Source organism: Leptonychotes weddellii, chromosome 2 (assembly GCF_054177405.1).
Source record: "Leptonychotes weddellii isolate Sample4059 chromosome 2, ASM5417740v2, whole genome shotgun sequence".
Lineage (NCBI taxonomy): Eukaryota > Metazoa > Chordata > Mammalia > Carnivora > Phocidae > Leptonychotes > Leptonychotes weddellii.
In genome coordinates, this window is record NC_138370.1 from 6,981,226 (window position 1) to 6,991,453 (window position 10,228).

Below are 10,228 nucleotides of genomic sequence, written 5' to 3' on the forward strand. Positions count from 1 at the left end.
ATGAAGGGGGGGAAATTGGAGGGGGAGACAAACCATGAGAGACTATGGACTCTGAGAAACAGAGGGTTCTAGAGGGGAGGGGGTGGGGGGATGGGTTAGCCTGGTGATGGGTATTAAGGAGGGCACGTACTGCATGGAGCACTGGGCGTTATATGCAAACAATGAATCATGGAACACTACATCAAAAACTAATAATGCGATGTATGGTGATATTAACATAACAATAAAATAAAATTTAAAAAAAGAAAAAAAACTTAGTTCAAAAACTTAAAACTGCATTTGATATTTCATTTCCTTTTCAAGTGTTTTATTCTCTGAAATAAACAAAATCCTCTTGAACATTAAAAAAAAGTCATGAGTCAATTTAAATATATTTAATTTGGCATAATATTTGATTTTATAAGAAAGAATTTCCTATTAAAGGGTTGCAAGACTTTGGAATATATTGCTGTGGATAGCTATGTTGTAGGGTGTTCATTTCTTTTTTTTAAAATTGTTTAAATGCCATCATAGAGAAAAGAAAAAGATTCATGTTCTTCCTTCCTTCAAACTCAATTTTATCAGGGTTTGGGTTTCCCCTGATTAAGTAAAGAACTGTATTTCACAGAGTATTTTATATTTGTTTGAAAATAACATGGGGTGCCTGGGTGGCTCAGCCGTTAAGCGTCTGCCTTCGGCTCAGGTTATGGTCCCAGGGTCCTGGGATTGAGCACCGCATCGGGCTCCCTGCTCGGCAGGGAGTCTGCTTCTCCCTCTCCCACTCCCCCAGCTTGTGTTCCCTCTCTGGCTGTCTCTCTCTGTCAAATAAATAAATAAAATCTTTAAAAAAAAAAAAAGAAAAGAACTTTAGTAAAATGCATAACCATAAAAATATTCAAATTTCATGGGTACATCATTGGTTTTTGGAGTGAAATAAGGGTAGCAGTCTTTTAAACAAATCATTCCTATTTTCACTGTATCACAGATTTTTTCTTTTAATTAAGAATCTCACCAGACACTTTTTAATACTATCCCCTAACTAGGTCCCTTACGTGTCTGAATTGCTTGTATTGCGAGTGAGGGGAATCACTTAATACAAGCCTATTAGACAACCGAGCAGCTTGAAAATCCCCCACTAGACCTTTCAATAAGGTTTAATCAACCAGGTAAGACCCTGATGAGGCTAGCAATTAGACTTACTGTATTTTTAAAATGGAGATGCTGAGTTTCAAAATATTAAAATGCTATTTAAATACCATGATGACGAAATCCGAGGTGCTAATACCACCACAAATCAGAGCCTGCATCTCCCTCCCTCCTTGTAGCTCATTACAGTGCTTTGTTGAATTAACGAGTATTAATTGGCTTCTGAATTGCCAGGAGGAATTTAGCCTGATTCAATATTGCCATGTGAATGGAAAAATAGTCGGGATATTTATAGATAGTATGCCGCAAATGATTAAACGCAGTTTTTTTTTTTAACCCTCTGTATCTCTGAACTACATTATTTCTTTTTTGGTGTCTCTTTTAAAAAAAATGTATAATTTACATATTTGTGTATATAGATGTGTAAATAGAAATATATGGCTGCATGATAAATATACGGATGCAGTAAAAAATATTCAAAATGTATCAAATACCATATTCCCAATGATAGCTTCTCTCTTCATTCATTTGGTTTTTAGGGGGCAAATATAAGGGCAAATACAAATTAAAATAAGAGATCTAATTCTCTCGGTGGAGCGTAAGAAAAGTGACTTTCCCCTCCCCTTTTCATAAAGCATGTGCTTTAGAAAACTTGCAAGTTCTTTCTCTGGCTCTTTAAAATGCATGTAAATATTTTGAAAAGCTAACTAAGCCTCTGGTCAGCTTTTCAACCCAGGATTGTCTTTCTCAAGGACCCGGGAGTTGTATCGTGAGGATGAAATTATGAAGGAGGCAGGTGCTTCTAGCTGCAATGTCTGTGGGAAGCCAGGAGCCTGACTTTAGTGGGTCCCTCGCTGCAAGGTGCAAAACTACCCCCATTCATAAAGATATTAGCAGTTTATTTTTCCTTCGGATAGAGCATTAACTAACACAGATGGTCACCCCAACTATATGGGTGGATGAGCTATGTGTGGCATATGGTCTTGTCGAGTCCTCTTACTTGAGGGCCAGTTATTGTTCATCTTGAGAACATGTGTGTAATGGGCTGTATCCGCTCAGCTGTATAAAAGGGGAGATTTCTTTCTGTTTTCGTAATCTACAGGATGGTGTGTGATGCACATCACATTCTGGTTTAATGCTTACTGAGTAATAAAATTGGTTTCCTTCTCTTCTACTTTTGTGGGAGGTTTTCTGAGTCAGGAGACGTTCTGCTTCAATTCTTTAATTTTAGTTTGATTCTGTTTCTTCAACACAAGCATCAGGCATCACTCTGGTTCTTCATGGAGAAAGGAGATGTGTCTAAAATAATAGATAGCTAAAGATTCTCCAAGATGGTTGGAGAGCCTGAATGGAAAACCATGTTTCGGGTTTTTTAGCTTGACATGGAAAGTGGGAATACCTAAATGTGGGGAAGATTTTCAAATACATTGGAAAGCCCTGTCCTTCATCTGCATTATTCTCAAATGTAACCATTATCAGTTAAGTGATACACCTAGATAAACTATGCCCACACAGGCAGATAATTTAAAAAATGCACATGCTTTTTTGAAGTTTTAAAAATATTTCTTCATTGACGTGATACACACATACACGCACAACCCAAAGAATTACCAAAGCTGACACCAATGTAACCATGCCCCAGGTCCAGAAATAGAACTTGGCCCAAACCCCAAACCACAACCCCCTGTACCCCTGCAATAACAAGTTGTACTTTGCTCCCCATTTCTGACTTCGAATTTCACAGAAAATTGTTTTTGCCTGTTTATGAAATTAGTACAACTGGAATCACACAGTGTCTATCCTTTTGTGGTCTAGCTGCTTCTGCTCAAAATTATCTTTGTGAGGTCATGCTTGTTAAGTGTGTAGCTGTGGTTCCTCTCATTGCATTACTGTGTGGGATTTCATTATATGGACAAGTTATTTGTTCATTTCAGCATTGATGGATTTGTTTTTTAGCCTGGGAAGATTATAAATAAAACTGCTTATAGGTATTTGGACAATGTCTTTTGGTGTGCACGAAGATGCAGTGCTGTTGGGTATCTACTAGAAGTGGAAATGTTGGGTCCTAGATCAACTTTAGTAAGTACTGTTTTGCAAAGTGGATGTAGCAATCGACATACCCACTAGCACTGTATGAGAGTTCCTAGTTCCTCACGTGCTCACCAAAGCTTTGCTGTAAATCTTGTCTTAATTTTAGCTATTCTCATGAATGTGTAGTGGTGTCTCGTGGAAGTTTTATTTCAAATCCGCATCTTTTCATATGTTCCTTTGTATATCTTTTTGGTGAAATAATACCATTTTTGCCCATTTTATGATGGAGTTATATATCTTTTTGTATTGATTTGAAGCAATGATTTATATATTCTGTACACAGGTTGTCTGTTGGTTCTATGTGTTGCAAGTGTCTTCTCTCATTCCATGGTTTGATTTGTACTTTCTTAATGGTACCTTTGATGAATAGAATTTTTAAATTTTACTATACTCTAATTTATTAATCTTTTATTACATGGTTTTTATATATATATATTTACACACACATTTATTTAGGATTTGTTCATTTCTCTCAATAATTGTGTACTTTTCGGTTTAGTCCTATGTATTTTATTTTGTGTGCATGTTCATAAAATGATACATTTTTAAAACTTAATTTTGTAATTGTTGCTGGTGTATAGAATGAAAATGATTTTTACATATTGACCTTGTAGCCAGCAAATTTTTCAAACTCACTTATTAGTTCTCATATATTATATGTAGATCCTATTCCACTATTTACATTTATTAGCATTGACTCTTTGCATAACAGTATATATTAGAGGTCATTTAATAGTATTAGACGCAGAGCTGGGTAATTCTTTTTCACAGCTGCTGAGTGTTTTATGAGATTGATATGTTACACATCAGTGGAGTGGTTAGGATGGAGCCTCGGGAGTCACACTCCAGGATTTGAATCATGATTTTACCACTTGCTAGTTGAGTGACCCTAGGAATGTCATTTAACCCTGCCGTGCCTCACTTCCCGTGGCAAAGATTCATACATATGTGTTGCTCTTATAAACATTATTTCAGCAACTTGTAAATGGGTGTGGTATGGAATTCCATATTCAGAGTTTTCTCCAAAAAGGTTGTACTAATTTATACTCCTACAGTAGTTTGCAGGAGTTTTGATTGCTTCATATTTTTGTCAACACTTGTTATTACCAAACTATTATATTTTAAAAATCTTGTCAAATTTTGAATATTGACAAACTAAAAAATCACAAAACAGTATTTTATTATTGTTATAATTAGCATTTGTATGATTACTAGTGAGTTTAAGAAACTTGCCATGTGCTTGATAACCATTTGGCTTTCCTGTCATTTTTTTTGGTCTATTTTTATATTATATTGTTTTTCTTTTTCTCACTAATTTAAAAGAATTCTTTAAATATATTGATACTCTTTTTTGGTTACATACATTATAAATATGTTCTTTCAGTTTGTGATTTCTTTTTTATCTTGTTCATATTAAATTTTGTTGCACAGAAATTACTCAATCTTTAATATTGTTTTATGCATTTTTGCCTTATATAAAAAAATCCTTTCCCATCTTGAAATCATAAGATACTCTTGCATATTATGTTCCAAAAATTCCATAGAAATGCTTTGCACATATGTATCTTGAATGTACCTAGAATTTATTTTTGTGTATGGTTTGAAAGTAGGGATCTAACTTCATTTTGTTTCCTTTCCACATGGATAACCAACTGTCCCAGAACAGATTATTGAAAAAGCCTTTCTTTCTTTCCCCACTGATTTGCAATGATAAATCTACCTTACAGCAAGTTTTAAAAAATATGTGGCTCCAGTTCTGAGCATTTTTGAATTCTGCTTGTTGTCCTATCTATGTTTGGCAAAGTCACTCTATTTTATTTATTACAGTTTTATAATGTGACTCTTAGGTATCACTGCCCCTCCTTCGATTGTTAATTTTCTTTAAGAATCTTGGCCATTTTTGGACATTGCAATTTTCATATACATTTTAGAATAAATTTGTCAAGTTTCTCCAAAACAACAGCAAAAAATAATACAAATTACTTGTTTTCATGTTGAAAGGAATTGTTTTGGCTCTAGAGATCAAGTTTGGGAGGAATTGACACCTTTCCAATATTGAATCTTCATTAATATACCTCTTCTTGTATTTAAAATTCCATGAAGAGACTGCATATCTTTGCTAGAGATTTTCCTAGATAAATTACAGTTGTATTTGTTATTGTAAAGTTGAATTTTTAAAGATTTATTTTTGTTGTTGTTGCTATTTTACAGGAACGCAATTGATTTTTTACAATGTTCCTGTCATCAAACTTGCTGAACTGACTTTTTTTTCTAAAAGTTTGTAGGTATCTTTAGATTTCTAATATGCAATTATAAAATATGCAAATAATGAGTTTTCCTTTTTCATTTCCAATATTTATGATTTTATTTATTTTCCTCTTTTTATTTTTCTGTTTAGAAACTACAATAGAATATGGAGTAAAAATAATAATAGTAAGAATCCTCATAAATTCCTGGATTTTAAAAGGAAAGCCTCTCTATGGGTCATGTTTGATCAAGGTTTTTTAGAAAGATACCATAGTCACTTTAGGTAGTGTTCTTCTATACCTATTTTGATAATAATTGTCTTTTTAAAGTTATGTAAAGAATTTGAACTTCATCTTGTGATTTTTATGTATCTACTGAAATGTACTTATGATTTTTATATTTAATCACAAAATGTGATTGCATTAATTTCCTAGGGCTGCCTAAAATTTCACAGACTTGGTGGCTTAACAATAGAAATTTATTTGCTCAGAGTTTTGGAGGTTGGAAGGCCAAGATAAGTGTGTCAGCTGGTTTGGTTTCTCATGAGGTCTCTGTCCTTGGCTTGCAAATCATCTTCTCTGTCCTCATATGACCTTTCCTCTGTGTACATGCATTCATGCCTTCTTTCTCTCTTTCTCTCTCCTAACAAGGACATCAGTCATTATTGGACTGGAGCTCATTCTAAAGCACTTTATTTTAACATAATCACCCTTTGAAGGCCTCATATTTAAATATAGCTACATTCTGGGGTACTGGGGTTAGGACTTCAACATATGCATTTGGAGGGACACAATTCAGCCTGTAACACTGCTTAATTTGTTGAATTTTTTTTCATCCCACTCTCTGATGTCCTTGGAAATGTGAGCATGTTGGATTTTTAGAACCAACTTTGTTGCAGTATCATTTAAATGCAAAAATTGCATTAATTTAAACTGTATAATGGCTGCATTTTGACAAACGTGTACATCCGCAAAGCCAAATCTTTAGTTAAGATATACAACATACCCAGATATATATAACTGATTTTTTCTCCATCAGGTACATTAGTGATATTTTTCCATTGTCTTTATGCATTGTTTGGTGTACTTAATAGCCTCCCATTTAGTTTAAATGCCATTCCTCTGAAAGTTATCTGCATAACTTATTATTACATTTAAGATCCCTTCCCTTAATTAATCTTTCTTTCTTTCTCTTTCTTTCTTTCTTTCTTTCTTTCTTTCTTTCTTTCTTTCTTTCTTTCTTTCTTTCTTTTCTTTCTTTCTTCTTTCTTTCTTTCTTTCTTTCTTTCTTTCTTTCTTTCTTTCTTTCTTTCTTCTTTCTTTCTTTTCTTTCTTTCTTTCTTCTTTCTTTTCTCCTTTTTCTGTTAAGAATAAATCCATATGTAGTATATTTTGTACTACTGAATATGAAGAATCATGTCTTTTTTTAAGAATCATATACTTTATTTAAGGAAAATTTTCCAAGATTGCCCTTTTGAATATTACCTCTTTCCCATTCTCTTTCCCTTTTTTAAATCAACTATAGTCACCATGATTTACATTAGGTCCTTAGACCTTATTCATCTTAGAGCTGAAAGTTTGTATCCTTCTACTAAACTCTTCCTATTTTAGCCATGCCCTAGGCCCTGGCAACCACTTTTCTACTCTGTTTCTATGGGTTTCACTTTCTTTCTTTTTTTTTTTTCTTTTAGAATTCACATATAAGTGATACCGAGCAATATTTGTCTGTGTCTGTCTGGCTTATTTCATGTAACATGATGCCCTCAGGATCCATCCACATTATTGCAAATGGCAGGATTTCCTTCTTTCTCAAGACTAAATAGTATTCCATCATGCATATATACCATAACTTCTTTATCCGTCCATTCACTGACAGACACTTAAGTTATTTCCATATCTTGGCTATTGTGAATAATGCTGCAATGACTGTGGGAATGCAGATATCACTTTTAGATCCTGCTTTCATTTTCTTTGGGTAAACACCCAGAAGTGGGATTACTGGATCATATGGTGGTTCTATTTTTAATTTTTTGAGGAATCACCATAATGTCTTCCATAGTAGCTGCATCAATTTATCTTTCTACCGACAGTGAACAAGGGTTCCCTTTTCTCTACGTTCTCACCGATACTTGCTATCTCTTGTCTTTGTGATGAGAACCATCCTAACAGGTGTGAGATGCTGTCTCACTGTGGTTTTGGTTTGCATGCCCCTGATGATGAGTGATGCTGAGCATCCTTTCATGGGTCTGTTGGCCATTTGGATGTCTTTGGAAAAATGTCTATTCAGTTCCTCTGCCCATCTTTTTAATTGGATTATTTGTTTGTTTGTTTTTGCTGTTGGGGTTTAAGTGTTCTTTATATGCTTTGGATATTAACCCCTTATCCAATATACGATTTGCAAATATTTTCTCCCTTTTTGTAGGTTGCACTTTTATTTTGTCGATCACTTTCTTTGCTGTGTAGAAGCTAGCCCTGGGGGGATAGGTAGTTAGGAATTGTGTCTTTGTTTGCTACGGTCCTGTGGGACCCACAAACTCAAGTCCTGTTGGCCACCATGGCCAGGTGGTCAAGAGGTGCATCCTGTGAGTGATAGCCGTAATAGCCGGAGGGTCAGACATGTGCATAACCTCCTTTCAGGGACATACCAGAAAGGATATGAAGAGGACATGTCTCTGGAGAGGATTGGAATTGGCCCCTAGATGTGTGTTAAATTGAGATGCCTGACCTTCAGGCTGCAGTTTTTAAGAAATGCAAGTAGACTTCTTTCAGGTAAAGACTGGGAGATGGGCACGTCTGTCTCTTGCCTCTCTTCTAGGCCCTGGGGGATAGGCACGGTGCTCCTGGAACCTGCTAACCGTTTCTTTGTTTGCGATTGTCTTGTGGGTCTCCTGGGCACAAACCCTATAGGTTTTTGGGTTTAGGTGTTTTGGGGCCCATTCCTCAGGTGGAAGTTTTAGAAGTTGGGGTCCAAACTCTTCACTCCTCAGGAAGAAGCTGGAGTTTATGAGTTCCTTCCTGATTGCATGTCACTGTGCTGGGAGTGAGGTGTAAGGTGAGAGTATATCTCACCTTTCCTACTCAGTGTGGGTTTTTTTCTTATTCACTCAACGTGTAGGAATTGCTCAGCTAGTGTCTTTCAGAGGGAATTGTTCTGTGTTTCTGTACATTCAGTGTGTCTCTGGGTGGAGGTGGGTTCAGGAGCCTCCTGTGTCCCTTGGACTGGAACCATTTTCTCTCTCAGTGTGAAAGCTTTCTATTAGCCATTCATTAGATTTTCTTATTTTAATTTCTATATCTATTAAACTCTCATATTTGTTCTTGTCTGTTTTCATTTTCTGCTAAATTCAGAGTAATTTTCTCAGATTAATATTCAGATTCACTGATTTTCTCTTCGTTTCAGCTCTAATTGACTGCTTAAGCCCATTCAATTAATTTTTTACTACGATTTCTATATTTTTCAATATTCAAGCTTCTATTTTCTTTAAATAGGCTTGTTTTTTTTAATAGTCTATTGATCTGGGATTTTTCTGTTTTTGATGAATTCTTTTATGTCTTAATCATTTGAACTCATTATATTGTCTATATCTGATATCATTATTTGTAGTTCCTATTTCTTTTTTAAAAATTATTTGTTTGTTTATTTATTTATTTGAGAGAAAGAGAGAGAGAGAGCGCGAGCACAAGTGAGGGGAGGAGCAGAGAGGACAAGCAGACTCCGCTGCTGAGCCCAGAGCCTGACGTGGGGCTTGACCTCACAACTCTTAGATCATGAACTGAGCCGAAACCAAGAGTCGGTTGCTCAACTGACTGAGCCACCCAGGCGCCCCAGTTCCAGAGTGTTTCTTCCTGCTACCTGTTGTGTAAAGTGGTTCACACTCGTGGTGGGTTGTTTTCTAGTACATTTCATAAGATTTGCGAGAAAATCTTTAGTGAGAGTTTATTTGCAGTAAAACTTTGGGGCTGTGGAGAGGGCATGCCTCTCAAGAAAAGCATTTTTTGGGGGGGGCGGGGATCTGTGCTTCTCAGTTGCTGCAGATTTCTTAGCAGCTCAGACTGCATTGAATGTTGACTTCTTGAAGTAGGGATTCCTAGATTATACTTGAAATTCAGGCCTCAGGCCTACTGTATTTATGAATCTCCAAGAGATTTTTAATTTTCCTGACCAGAGCTCAGGCTAACCCAGGCAAAAACTATTTCAGGTCTTCCTCTGTCAGTGCAAACAGTTTTTCCTCCCATTTCATACTTATTGAGTCTTCACCTAAAGTATATGTGGGGTTCTTAGGAACAATTCCTCAAGGCAGCTTTACCTGTCCTCGTGTGTGGTTTTTACTCAAGCTCTAGCTTACTGATAGCAGCAGAATTTCCCCGGCAGTCACAGCCTCAAAAGGTGGGCATAACCACGAGTAGGTCTCTGAGGATTTTCTTTATGCTTTTCTAACAGATCTCTCTCACACACACACACACTCAACACTATTTTTGTGCATTTCTAAAGGTTTGGTGTTGGGAGATTTTTCATGGGTTCATCCAGGGGTTCCTCCACCTGAGTGGACGAGAAGTGAAAGAATGATGTTTATTTGCTTCCTGGAGGGATTTCAGTGGTCCTCACAGATGAGGTGGATGAGATTTTACTATTTTGTTTGGAGCAGCCACCTCCTGGGACTAACTGTTTAGTAAAAGGCATCTGGTGGCCCTTTTCTGGTTTCCAGGTCCCACAAAGACCAAATGTGAAATGATGTTGCACCCAGAATCAGTAGATGGAGAAGCAG